This window comes from Haplochromis burtoni, unplaced genomic scaffold (genome assembly GCF_018398535.1).
Source record: "Haplochromis burtoni strain Fernald_Lab_line unplaced genomic scaffold, NCSU_Asbu1 Contig_1120, whole genome shotgun sequence".
Classification (NCBI taxonomy): Eukaryota; Metazoa; Chordata; class Actinopteri; order Cichliformes; family Cichlidae; genus Haplochromis; species Haplochromis burtoni.
In genome coordinates, this window is record NW_024583481.1 from 8,992 (window position 1) to 22,962 (window position 13,971).

The 13,971-nt window shown below is 42.6% G+C and overlaps 2 long non-coding RNA genes across 2 annotated transcripts in view; both read left to right on the plus strand.

Moving 5' to 3' along the window:
- The window catches only part of LOC102311994, an 8,508-nt gene extending 3,214 nt beyond the window's left edge, over positions 1-5,294 (plus strand). Inside the window, exon 4 of the long non-coding RNA XR_006053496.1 lies at positions 2,887-5,294. This is a non-coding gene — a long non-coding RNA (uncharacterized LOC102311994). The remainder of the gene's footprint in view (positions 1-2,886) is intronic.
- Positions 5,295-8,908: 3,614 nt separating this feature from the next.
- Positions 8,909-13,971, plus strand: part of LOC102312209 — a 10,513-nt gene continuing 5,450 nt past the window's right edge. Inside the window, exon 1 of the long non-coding RNA XR_006053495.1 lies at positions 8,909-8,948. This is a non-coding gene — a long non-coding RNA (uncharacterized LOC102312209). The remainder of the gene's footprint in view (positions 8,949-13,971) is intronic.

The following is a 13,971-nucleotide window of genomic DNA, read 5'->3' on the forward strand; positions in this document are numbered from 1 at the left end:
GGCACGGAGACCATGACACATGGCCTGACATGTAAGGAGTTCCAGTTTACATTCACCAGCCACTTTTGTGCAGCTTACTATTATGTGGTTGGACAAAAGTTTTTATTTATTCTAAATAAAGTTATTTGAATGTGTCACTGTTACAGGTAACAGGTACTAATACTTTATGACAGATATGTCAGATCATTACATGTTCTCCCATCCCATAGACAACTGCTATAATAATAAATCTACAATGTTCCAAAAGAGGGGTGTAATCAGCACTACCTTGACTTGTGACTAGTGATCGTATATCTTAAATGCCAAAATGAATGACACCCCTCCCCCAAAAAATAACAGCTTATTTTGTTTTTTAATTAATGACTGTGTGTTGCCATGAGACCAATTGAACAGACCTCTGATACAATGAATCATTTTCACTTTAAACTTCTGCATGACAGTCCACGCTTTAATGATTCCAATTATCTATAGGAAGCCTTCTTTAGTTTGATGAAGAATACTCAGCTTGTTGTTAGAATACGTTTGCTTTGTGCTCTGTGGTGAAATGTGTCACTTTGCACTGAGAGAAAATGGCAGCTTTGTGGTTGCTCACCTTCAGTTTTCACACAAACATCACGCAGATCGTTGTCATCTGTTAGCGTTTCTCTGCAGAGGTGTTAAGAAGTTGGAAAAAAACTGTGAAAAGCTTCTGATGTTTGTAAAGGTTGGGACTTATTTTCTTCATAAACAAGTATAAATAACATTTTGCTATAGCAACTATTTAATACTATTCCATTACTACTACTATTGTATCTGCAGCAACTAGGAAGGCGCCACTTATGGACAAACACACATCAGATCAAAGAGGCCCAGAAGTACGGCTGCTCTTTAACTTTGAACAGTGCTGAATGTTAGTTGGTAGCTAAGCCAGCCTGACTCAAGCTCAGGATATTAAACTTCTAATCTCAGAAAGAAACCTTCCCAACACTATCTTTATCTGCACACAGGTTCTTATCTATATAGCACCAAATCACAACAATAGTCGCCTCAAGGCGCTTTATATTGTAAGGTAGACCCTACAATTATACATACAGAGAAAAATAGAAAAGCAAGCAGTGGGAAGGAAAAACTCCCTTTTAACAGGAAGAAACCTCCGGCAGAACCAGGCTCAGGGAGGGGCGGGGCCATCTGCTGCGACCGTTGGGGTGAGAGAAGGAAGACAGGATAAAGACATGCTGTGGAAGAGAGACAGAGGTTAATAACAGATATGATTCAATGCAGAGAGGTCTATTAACACATAGTGAGTGAGAAAGGTGACTGGAAAGGAAAAACTCAATGCATCATGGGAATCCCCCAGCAGCCTACAGTCTATTGCAGCATAACTAAGGGAGGATTCAGGGTCACCTGGTCCAGCCCTAACTATATGCTTTAGCAAAAAGGAAAGTTTTAAGCCTAATCTTAAAAGTAGAGATAGTGTCTGTCTCCTGAATCCAAACTGGAAGCTGGTTCCACTGAAGAGGGGCCTGAAAACTGAAGGCTCTCCCTCCCATTCTACTTTTAAATACTCTAGGAACAACAAGTAGGCCTGCAGAGCGAGAGCAAAGTGCTCTAACTGGGTTATGTGGTACTATAAGGTCATTAAGATAAGACGGGACCAGATCATTCTAGACCTTGACTGTGAGGAGCAGGATTTTGAATTACATTTTGCATTTAACCTCAATGGATGTGCCTGTGAAGGGCCAAAAGGCTTTTTTCTTGGGGCCAGCACTGGCTTGCCTCCTCCTGTGAGAATGCCCACAATCCCTTTGGATGTCCCAACATATCCACCCTTTTACGAAGGTCTTGGCTGTCTTCACACTCACTGGCCAGTGGCAGTCTATCGACTCCACCTTTCTAACTAGAAGGCACAGTACGACCTGCTCCAGGATCCAACTGTAGCATGTCCGTTCCTTCCTCAGCCATTCCCGTTTGCAGCTCCCTGATTGCTACATTCTTCATCTTTTGTTTGTAGGAGAAGGGTCACTTCCCCACTTTCAGACAAGAGCTGCAAAGGTGGTGACAGTAGTTCTTGAGAATAGCCAAAGTGATCCAGCACAGCATTATGGACTTCCAAAAGATACTGACAGTAGGCTGAGCACTGGTATCTGGGCCTCCCGAGACAGCAGAGGAAGTAACCACACCGCCCATTGTGCTTCCAGACATTTACATGCCACTTGCATGGCCTCAAACAAGCCTAGAAATCACTGTAGGTAATCTGCAGGGATACAATGTGCTACTGCCTACTCTTGATGCTCTGCCGTGATTTCGGCCAGGGCTTGCACTGGCTGAACAACCTCAGTCCAACATAGTTCTGTGTGTTGGGTGAAGTTGGGCACCACTGTAGTACTATGTTGCTAGCGTGAATTCCAGACACAAAGTCAGAGTTCATGTGTTTTATTTTTATGTTGCCACAGTTTATAGCAATTGTCTTTTCAGACATTAAATTGATTAGTTCAGCAACATTTCAGCATACTCCAACACACACACACACACATTAAAAAAAACAGTTATTAGCAAACAATGAAGATATTTCATGCATCACAAGTAGCCGTACGTTTAAGTGTGAATGCACTTGTACACTCAAAACGGCAGGTGTAAGTGGAAATAAATAATTTGGGATTGGCATGGTCCTGATTTTGTAGCCATGGTTTTGAGTTGAACTTGTGAATTTTTGATAATTAATGAGTCAGTATTTGAATGTTTGTTTATGATTTACATTTATATCTTCATGCATTTCCTTAGTATTTTGAGTCTTTAGTCCTTAGTTTTAGTTATTGATCACATTAATTTATTATTTCTTTTTCTGTTGCTTTCCTTAGGCTCCCTGTTGTTTAAACTGTGTGTGTGTGTGTGTGTCTTTGTACTCAGACTTTAACCGAGAGCCCAACGTTGTCTACTCTTCAATGAAGTAGTCCACGGGTCCAACCGCTGGTGTCTAACTGGTCCCCCAGCACCACAGACACAGGATATGTACATGCTAAATAGATTTGTATGCAGATTTGTGTGTATTTTGCCTAATGTCTTATTTTTTATCTGCGTTTTTAAAGTGTATTTTGCTGCAAAATCAACAGTATGGTTACAAATGTTTTTAAGTCCTCAGTAAGATCACTGTTATTTATATTTTATTCATGTTTGTTACATCTTGATCTTGTTGCTGAAGTAGCAATTTAGTTCCTCTTCAAGATTAATAAATGTTTGTTCTCACTTGTTTACCATGTGTGTTTCTGTGGGTTTTGCCGAGGTATCAGATGGAAAATCTGACTTGAGTTTTCTTTGGCTAACTGACACACCTCTATTCAGTGCAGAAAAGTGTGAGACTAAAGACAGCAGAAGTGTCACTCGGTAGTTTCAAATGACACTGAAAAGCTTCAGTGTGTTTGAAACTGATATCTGACATTTTGCAGCTGTACTTTGAAAATATGTTGGTATAGATGTGACCCGTGGGAGGTACTATTTAATTAGTAAATGAGCCTCAGGAATATAGTCAGTTCACAAGCTTTTATGCTGATACAAAACTTTCTATACATGTAACAGTAGCACCAAACAAACAATTAAAAGATCTACTTTATCAACTACAAAATGAACAATTGTATGAGGAAGACCAGATAAGCGCTGTGGGGAATATATTAAAAACTATTGCCATGTGTCATCCTTTGAATGCCTTCGTTTTTCCAAGGGTCCCGTTCAGCCTTTCTCTGTCCTTGCTGGATCCATCCAGCCTGCAGCACTGTCCTGGGTCTGTGACCCAGTGTTTTCTGTTTCGTATTATTAGTTTTTGATTTCACAATGTATCTTTTTTTCATTTTTAGTTTGGTTTCTCTGTTCCCTCTGACATTAAAGTCTGTACAATGTCTCTGTGCATTTCCTGGTTTATTCTGAAGGTCCGTGTCTCATGTGAGTGTATTCTGTTTCGCTTCCTTGTCTCATCTTCCCCAATCAGTCCCAGCTGTGTTGCCACCTGTTCCTTGTTCTCTCTTGTGCCTGCCTGTGTATTTATAGTGTGTGTCAACTTGGGGTCGTCGCTGGTTCGTCTGCATCATTTCCTCGCATCCTCCTGTGTCTCTCTGTAAAGGTATCAGGTCTGTGGTTGTTAGCTTACCCAAGGTTGTCTTAGGTTCTGCACTTCCCATCACCTCTGCTGTTTGTATCTTCAGCTGCACAATAAAGCTCACTCATATCAGAAGCTGCCTGCATCCTGGGTCCTTATTAAATTGCACATGGCTTGCCCCACGAGCTGTGACAGTTCATTAAAATGCAAGTTGATATGACCATTGATCAATGGCCATGTGTACCATTTACAGAGAGTTAGGGAATGGCTGCAGTCACATCATTGCAAGATGGTGAAAGATGTAGTCTACTGGTAAGATAGTCAACAAACTGATGGTCCACTCCTGCTCCCTGCAGCTTCCCTCTTAGCACTGCGGGTTGGATTGTGTTGAAGGCACTGGAGAAATAAAAGAACATGACTCTCACAGTGCACCCGGTGCTCTCCAGATAAGAAAAGGCCCAATGCCGCAGGTAGATGACAGCATCATCTACCCCAATGTTTGGCTGGTAGACAAACTGCAGTGGGTTTTGGTGTATCACTCCTGATGAATGGCATGGGGGGAGGAGGCAGTAGAGTCGTTGAAAGAAAAGGAAAAAGAGGGCAGGTGAGTTGCATCTGGTATCCCCGGTGCTATGGGGGGTTGCAGAGAGGTGTGAAGAGCTCTGGTGGATGGGGAGGGAAGGGCTTTCCTGGTCAATACAGTGTTATCCACACAGAAGCTGATATAGTCTGTTATGCAGGTTGTTAGGCTGGCTGGATGGGGGAGTGGCGTGTGCCTGGCGGCACTCTCGATGGAGAACAATGAAGACAAGATACTTAAAACAGATCGTGAGAGCAGCTGAGAAGATCATTGGAGCTCCTCTTCCCTCCATCACGGATACTTATAGCACCTGTTCCATCGGCAAAGCCACCAGCATTGTGGAGGACCCCACACACAGTTTCTTCCCCCAAGCCGTCAGATTCCTGAACACTCAGTGACTGGAATGACACACACACTCGCACACCTCCATACTCATGACTACCAAGCACTTAACTGCAGTCTCTCACTCTCATACACACACACACAGGGAGAGAGAGAGACTAAGTTACTTTTGCACCATACTCAGCATTTTGCACATATCCATTGCATCTTGTGATTCTATCATCCTGTTCCATCTAGTGTTGCTGTGGACGGGCTGTGAGTACTCAGACTGCTACAGAACGCAACATGGAGGCCTGTTGACTTTTTCTTAAAAGTGGGTGAAATGACACTCTTCAGTTGACACAGGATACACACACACACACACACACACACACACACACACACACACACACACACACACACACACCCTCCTACCCCTCTCAAAACACCTCCATTGCACATCCTTTATGTTGTAAGGTGTGAAGATTCACGTGTTCTCTTTGCTGAGGTGTTTTGTTTTTCTCTGTTCTCAAGTGACAAATAAAGGCTTATTCATAAATTATTCATTAATTTATAATCACCCATAAAAGAAAATGAATGTTTTTGTCTGTTTTTGTAATCTTTAGATGAATTAACCTTTGGTTCAATCAAACTGAAGTCAACACTGTGTTGGAAAATTGATCAGCTCTTCCTTAGTTTATTAAAGTTATTACAACCTGATCTGGAAATCCAAAACAGTCAGAGCTCAGTCATACTCGACCAGCATACCGTGTCACTATCTGTAGTCTGGGGTTCAGGTCTGTTCATGTGTCTCTGCACAGCTGTAATTAAAATGTGTTCAGAGGGCCTCAGTGTCTGAATGGTTCCAGTTCAGCTCCATAACAGCAGCGTCCCTGGTTTGATTCCTGTGTTTCAGCTCATATCTGCCTCTCTCACTGAGGGGGACGTCCACTACATGGACATGGATTTGTTCATCAACCAAACTACAGATCACTGAGAGCAGAAAGGACTTCATTCTCTTTCCTTTTTGAAATTCTTCATTTTCATTTATGTGAAATAATGAATGATAGAGAGCATCACTGATATTAAATATAATCAGACTGTGTGAAAACATTTCTTATGTATATATGTTTTTCTTTATAGACAACAGTGGATTTTCTGTATACACTTATGTTTTCCTGGTCTTTGTTTGCATAGAAGCTTTAAGCCACTATCTTTTAATTTCAGGGTTTTTTACACAAAGGAAAATGTTTGTGTTCTGCTTCAGTGTTTGAACCAATAGAAAGCTGGTGCTCAGAGGAAGAGGGCGGGCTTTACTTGGTGTCAGTGACAGAAATGAAAAAAAGCTCAAATGAGTGAGAAGGACGATGAAGGAAACATCTGTGCTGTGTCTGCTCTGTAAGTAGAATCTCTGTGTTTGTTTGAATTCTTGTGCTTTGACTGTCTGCTCTCCTGATAACTGATGATGGAGGAGAAGACATGAAAAACAAATCAGGCTGAATTCAAGTTAAGGAAATAAGGATAAGCTGCATTTGTCGGTTGCAGCTGCCTGCAGCTGAGATGACAGACCTAGTCAACCATACATACAATATACAAACAGTGGGGAGACAGGCCTGGCTAAGTAGCAAAAAAGGATAGACAATGAAATATGTAACACATAGGGGCAATTCAGGAGAAAAAATAAGGATTTCTGCTCATAATGACTCCCCTGTTGGCAGAAAACAAAAAAAACCCACTCCATAGCACACAAAGAAGCACAGATATCATCACGCTATAACACCATGAAACACAGACAAGCAGCATCTGCCAATGAGCACAGTGGGTCATGGAAGCTGCTACCTCATCGCGCCTCCGGCTGAGCAGCTGTCCCTATCAGGTAGGAGGTAAGCGTGGAAGGAGGCATTGGATCCGTAGAAGGGAGGGCAATGGTGAGGGCGTATCAGTATTACTGTGCGTTTGTTTTTTGAGTTCAGCATGAGAAAGTGTCCTTTCGCCTATTACTCAAAGACCAAAAGTCCACGGCCTACGCAGGCGGCCTTGAGGAGTAGGGCAGAGAGTCAGTTCAGTCTCGTTATCCTATCTTTTGGAAGAATGTTGTTGTCAACCTTCAAGCAGCTGGTGCCGTCTGGGGTGGGGGTGTATCCGCATGAGAGATGTTGGTTATGTGAAATAGGGTGAACAAACTGCATTAATTCTTCAGTCGTTTTAATGTCAATCACTGGTCTTCAGGTGTATCTCTTTTTGGAGAGATGTACTGTATGAGAATTTCAGGAGCAGGACCACGCCTCCAAACACGCTCCTTCCTGGCTGTCATCTATATAGTCCCCCAGTTCTGCAAGCTGATCATTCTCGTTTACGTGCCCCACCCTCCCTCCCTTGTCTCCATTCTTAACTCTTCACTTCTATTTAGTATGGATCTGCCAGGCCCGGGAGCCTCGCCAGTCCCCTTTGAGGCCTTCCCCAAACCGCAGCTCAATTCATGTCAAAGCATCACTTTTACCTACTAAAACGCTGTCAAACCTTAAAATGAGGATGTGGGCCCAGCTAGTGAATTAAGAGCTGTGAGCTCTTCCAAGATATTTCCCATATTTTCGTTCAGTAAGAACAGTCTGAGTCTCACCACTCTTCCCACACTTTCGATAAGTTGCAAGCCAGGTGGGTTTTCAACAGTAGTTACAGCTTTCTTTGATTTCTTATAAGGCAGGGCCAAGCCAGCTCCAAACAGGAAGAACCCCGTTATCATGGTGCCGAATAGGTAGATGTCTTCAGTATCCTTGATAGACAGTCCCGCCAGGAACACAACGCGTCACTTCTGACACCCGTTCATCATGTATCCAGCAGGGAACATCCCTCCAGGATACTCAGGCGCTCCTGCACCTAGGCTTCTTGTCAATAATAGAGTGTCAATTGCATATTGACCAGTTGATCAAATCCATAGTTCTTTAGATTTTAGAGAACAATAGCGAGACTGAGAGCTCTATCAGTTGAAAACACCATGAAGACCAACTGCAGGTCTGAACTGACTCTTTATCTTTACTCAGGAGTCGAGGAAACACAGCAGGCAGTGAAAAGATCAAATCATTCACTCGATATATCAACACAGCTGTTTGTGTGTTTGTCAGCTGTTTGTGTGGAGTTGTTCTTTATGTTCACCTCAAATCAACCTGAGTGTCATTTCTCTTCAGTTCTGATCTCACTGCTGAGCTGCACAACAAACCAAGGTCAGTAACCTTCTTCTGTCACAGTTTAAACCTGAGAAATGCTCACTGATATGACCTGATTGGGTTCATGTTTCACAGTGTAGCGCACATATAAAGTGATGAAATGAGGATTCTGCAAAACATTGTTTACCATTTATCCATAACAAATTATAAGTTTTTCATTTTAACCCTCACAGCTCGTCTGACTGTGAGTCCCAGCAGCTCTCAGTTCTTTAAAAGAGACTTTGTGTCTCTGAGCTGTGAGGAGGACGACAGCTCTGCTGGATGGACTCTGAGGAGAAACACAAGCACAACAGAGGACTCAGTGTGGAGATGGGTGGGGAGAAGTAAATGGTTCTTCATGTAACATCGATGTTTTCCTACTGGACAGTGGAGTTTACTGGTGTGAGTCCAGAGAGGGTCCCATCAGTAACATGGTTAACCTGACAGTCACTGGTAAGCTGAGTGTGTGGAGTTAGTGTTGATGAAGCTGTGTGTAAATGGATGAAATGCTGTAGTTTGTCTCTGTGTTGAGGTGGATCAGTGATCCTGCAGAGTCCTGTCCTCCCTGTGATGGAGGGAGATGACGTCACTCTGCTCTGTAAAACAAAGACCACTCCCTCCAACCTCCCAGCTGCTTTCTATAAAGATGGCTCCCTCATCAGGAAGCAGCCTACAGGTCACATGACCATCCAGCATGTTTCCAGGTCTGATGAAGGCCTCTACAAGTGTGACATCAGCGGTCATGGAGAGTCTCCATCCAGCTGGATCACTGTCACAGGTGACACACTCACCTGTCTGTGTTTCTGCAGCTTTCAACATTCACAATGTGACGACAACTTAATGACTGTGTTTGCTTTATTTTAGGGGAACACACCACCACACCTCCACCTACATCCACACCTCCACCTACATCCACCTCTCCTCCTGCTTTAACCTCTCTCTCTGTGTTGTCATGTGTTGGATCACCTGTGTGTGGTTCTACTGGTGTTACTGGTTCTGCTGGTGAAACGATGTGTTCACAGAAAACCTGAAGGTGAGAATCAAACTTCCTGCACTTTTATGTGTGCGGTTGTTACTTGATGCATGCTTGCATGTTACTTGACTCATTTTTAGAAATAAGCCCAATCTAGTCTTTCCAAACACGGTAGTGTTGCCAATCCCATTGGGGTCATACAAAGAGATAAAAAGCATCAGAGGATGTCTCTGTGTCGGTCATACAGAGATAACTCAGGAAAAGCAGAGTTAAGGAATGTATAAATGTCCTCTTACTTATGAGCAAACACGTGTATCCACTACAAAGGGGTTACCACCACCTAAACAGTGGATATAGGGTATGTGAGCAATATGTCTCTGCACTGTGCTGCATGGAGCTCAGTTTATCGATTACTTACCTCTCTGAAAATGTGACATTGCAGCCATGGAGTTTTCAGTTTGTGCAGTAACAAATTTCTTAAATGTAATCTCTGTTTAGATATTTAATTGAACAATTTTTTTTATGTTGGATCATTTCAGCAGATCAAGAAGAAACCGAAGATGACATCATCACTCATGTCAAGTACAACATCAAAACATCCAGTCATCAACAACAACCAATCAGACGAAAGCCAGCGACCGCATTAGGATGAAGGATATACATGTATACCATCAACTGTTCCCATAGACAGAGGTATGTTGTTCTTCATGGTGAGGTTCAGACAGTTTTAGCTCCTTGTTATCGTAGTAAAGATGGGGGTCATTTTACTTGTTGTTTTGTTGGATTACTGCGTTGGACAATATGGTTGTCTGTGGTGACTGATTCACCTTTGGAGCCTCATGTGGACATTAGAGTAATTGCATTTCTTGTCAGTTTTTTTCATGTCTGGAAGTTTGTTTGGTTTGTTTGATAGTTTGATTAAACTTTATAGCACCGAACCTCACCCATATGTGGACAAGTTTTACCAGTTTGGCTGCTAAATGGTTAAATTTGCTTCTAAGGACTTTGGTGTCGACTGAAGCAGTCGACAAACACACGGAGCAGCAACAGCGGCCAAGCCGAACACAGGCGCCATGTTGCGTGTCAACCTCCGTGACATCTCAATGATTCTGAATAAAGAGGCAGACTGAACAGAGAACCTCCAAATGCCAAGAAATGTTGCACAGAGAGAAAAAAAGCTGCAGAGAATCAGCGGAAAGCAGTTTTGCCCAGACGTCTTGCTTATTAGCATGTTCAGAGGTACCGAATCCCTCTGTGTGTGGGTCATACAGAGAGAGGCAGAACGCAGGCAAAACAGCACTAAGACATGTAGAAATTACCTCTTCTCAATGTCCAAACACAGGTCTCCACTACAAAGGGGTTACAATCTTACAACCAAACATGTACAGTGCATGCTGGCTAAGTCTGAGCACCATGCTCGATGAAAATCTCCATTTACCAAGTAACTCTGTGATGTCCAAATTGTGGGGATGGAGCACAGTGTCTGTGCTTTCTTAAATGTAATCTCTGTTTAGATATTAATTGAACAGTTTTTTTTTAATGTTGGATCATTTCAGCAGATCAAGAAGAAACGAGAAGATGACATCCTGACTCATGTCAAGTACAACATCAAAGCATCCAGTCATCAAAAACAACCAGACAGACGAAGCACAGGTAATGTTGCGTTTTCTTCATGGGGGTGGGGAGGTCAAAGATGAGGGTCAGACAGTTTCAGCTCATTGTTATCATAGTAAAGATGATGGTCCGTGTACTTGTTGTTTTACTGCACTGGACAACGTGGTTGTCTGTGGGAACCAATTCGCTTTTGGAGCCTCAAGTGGACATTAGAGTAATTGCACTTTTTTTCAGTTCATTTTTTGGCTCTGGCAGTGTCACGGTTCTGGGTCAAATTGACCCAACATTTCGAGTTCTCATGTTTTGGTTTGATTTTGTATTTTTAGTTATTTTCTTGATCTATTGTCAGGAGATGATGATGATGATGATGATGGTGATGATTAGTATTATTTAGTATGTTCCAGCTTATTCTGGTTTAGGTTTAGTTCTGCCCGTTTAAAGTCTGTGTTTCTTAGTCTCCGTCTTTGTGTATTGTTTCCTGTTTTATTTTGCCTTTGCTCAGTGTCGCATCGTACGCTCACGTTAACTGTGTTCTGTCTGCCTGCTTAGTTCGGTTTTGGATTCTCAGTTTAGTGAAGTTCCTGTTCTGTTGCTATCAGCAATAAAGTCTTGTTGAGTTTACGTTTGCCTCCGAGTCCTGGATTTTGGGTCCTTTCTCCCTGCCTGCCTGCACACAGCCAATTTCTGTTTGGTTTGTTTGATATTTTGATTAAGCTTAAAGCACAGAGCTTAGCCCATATTTAAGACAGGTATTACCAGTTTGGCTGCTGAGTGGTTAAATTTGCTTCTGTGGACTTTGGTGAAGGTTTACAGTGGGAACATTTATGCAACATGGTGGTGGTATTTAAAAAACATAACATCGAGATCAGGTGCTCATGGTGGTGTGGCCACAAGTATATGTGACCAAGTGGTCAACAAGGGTTATATCAAAATAATACAATGACAATGCCACCAAGGGGTACTTCACCCCCAGTTAATATAAAATCTTCTTAAAAACTAGAAAAGATACAGGTTTAAGGACTCAACACCGAGGCAGATTGGCTCCAATATCAATATGTCATTTATTTGTATTAATTATATATATTTGTATAAAAGATGAAATCTGACTGTGGCACAGCCTATTCTTAACAGTGTCCTGGATTACATAAAACTATACATTAACTGGACTTACCGAGCTAAGGCATTGAAAACCATACAAAAATCAAGTCTATACACCCAGGTCTGTACAAGCAAAGGAAGTGTGGAAAAGAGCCATCACTCAAAGGTCCCACGGCTACTGGTGTCCTCAGTGCACTTTAATAAAAAAACACAGAACACATCATACAAGTTAAAAGTCAAAGAAAAACTCTAAAAGGAACCAAGCTTGTTGCGCACAGTCAGGAGACAGTGTACATTTGAATATTTAACCTGTCCACACTACACCGGTAGCACAGTGCTTGTTGCAGGCCTGATTCGAAGTTCGGGTGCGGTGAGGCTTAAAACTGATGGCTCGCTTCACTCAAGCTGAGCAATAAACAAAATACGTGCACTTTAGTTCCAGTTAGTACCAGTCCAATGAGTTTGTTAGTGGGGCAATCAGAAACGGGCAGTTAGCAGTTAGTTCACCAGTAGTGAAGACAGTTCAGGGGAAGAAAACAGCAGGGTCCATCCGGGCAGAAACCTCTCTCTCCCTCTCCTTTGTCCGCTCTCTGGTATGTTGTATGCTCTGTCTATTGAACCGATGTTACATAATGTTAGGTGTTCTATGGCTGGTATGAGTTTAGCAGGTTTTAACATGCTTTTTAACCTATCTGCATATGCTGATGATGTTATTGTTTTTGTTAGAGCGAAGCTCTTGCAATAGGGGGTTGGCGCACTGGACTCCCGCAACTTCCAGGTGGTTTGAAGTGGAAAAGGGGTGGTTCTAAAGTATTTGGGTGTGTACTTGGGGGATGAGGATATGGTAAACAAGAACTGGGAAGGGGTGTTGGGGACAGTTGAGGGGAAATTAGGGAAGTGGAGATGGTTATTACCCCAGATGTCATATAGAGGGAGGGTTTAGATTATAAACTACCATGGCTGGGGCGACCATGGCTCAGGGGGTTGGGAAGCGTATCTGTAACCGGAACGTTGCCGGTTCGATCCCCAGGTTCTCTGTCCTGGTTGTTGTGTCCTTGGACAAGGCACTTTACCCTACTGCCTACTGGTGTTGGCCAGATGGGCCGATGGCGCGATATGGCAGCCTCGCTTCTATTAGTCTGCCCCAGGGCAGCTGTGGCTACAATTGTAGCTTTCCTTCACCAGTGTGAGAGTGAATGAGTAGTGGCATTGTAAAGCGCTTTGGGTGCCTTGAAAAGTGCTATATAAATCCAATCCGTTATTATTAAACAACTTAGTTGCTTCTGTATTGTGGCATTGATTAGCTTGTCTGGAGCCACAATAAGCCCTGGCTTATTGTTAAACTTCAATCTTTGTTGACCAAATTTTTGAGGGGGATAACCGACACTGGATACCCCAGGCTGTGCTTTTTTTTGCCCAAAGAGGAAGGTGGACAAGGGCTGGTTCACCTGGAGAGCAGAACTGCTGCTTTCAGATTGCAGTTTATTCAGAAGTACTTGATGGGAAGGGAAGAAGATGTTTTCTGGAAACCAGTAACTAGTGTTATTTTAAGATGAATAGGAGAGTTGGGCTTGGATGTCTCAATGTTTTTATTAAACTGTAATTTGATATGTTCTTATGACATGGCACTGTTTTATAAAGGACTTTTCAAAGCTTGGACCATTTTCACATGGAAAAGACTGGAACCTACTGTCTTCATTGTTTTGGCTTCTAGAGAACCTGTTGTTGGAGCCCGGCTGGATGCACATGATGGAACAGGACTTGCTTTTGCAAAAGACTGCTTGAGTCAAAGGTTGTCAAACTAAGACAAATTGTGGAGGGTACCAGACCTTCAGAACACAGAAGCAGCAGCGTCTTTGGTTGGTGTGACATCTAATCGGATTATAGGTGTATTCTGGACTCGTGGCTTAGACGGTTACTGCATTTGAAAAGGAAATGCTGTTGGACTATTCCAGTGGATTGGAGATTCCTGATGAAAGGGATCCTTTTCCAGGATTGGGATAGAATATTGATTTTACAGGCATGGCAGGACCAATGCTTGTGAACCAAAAAGACTCAGATTTTCACATGTTGAGTGGAAAACTGTTATATAAATTGTCTGTTCAAGGTTAAATAA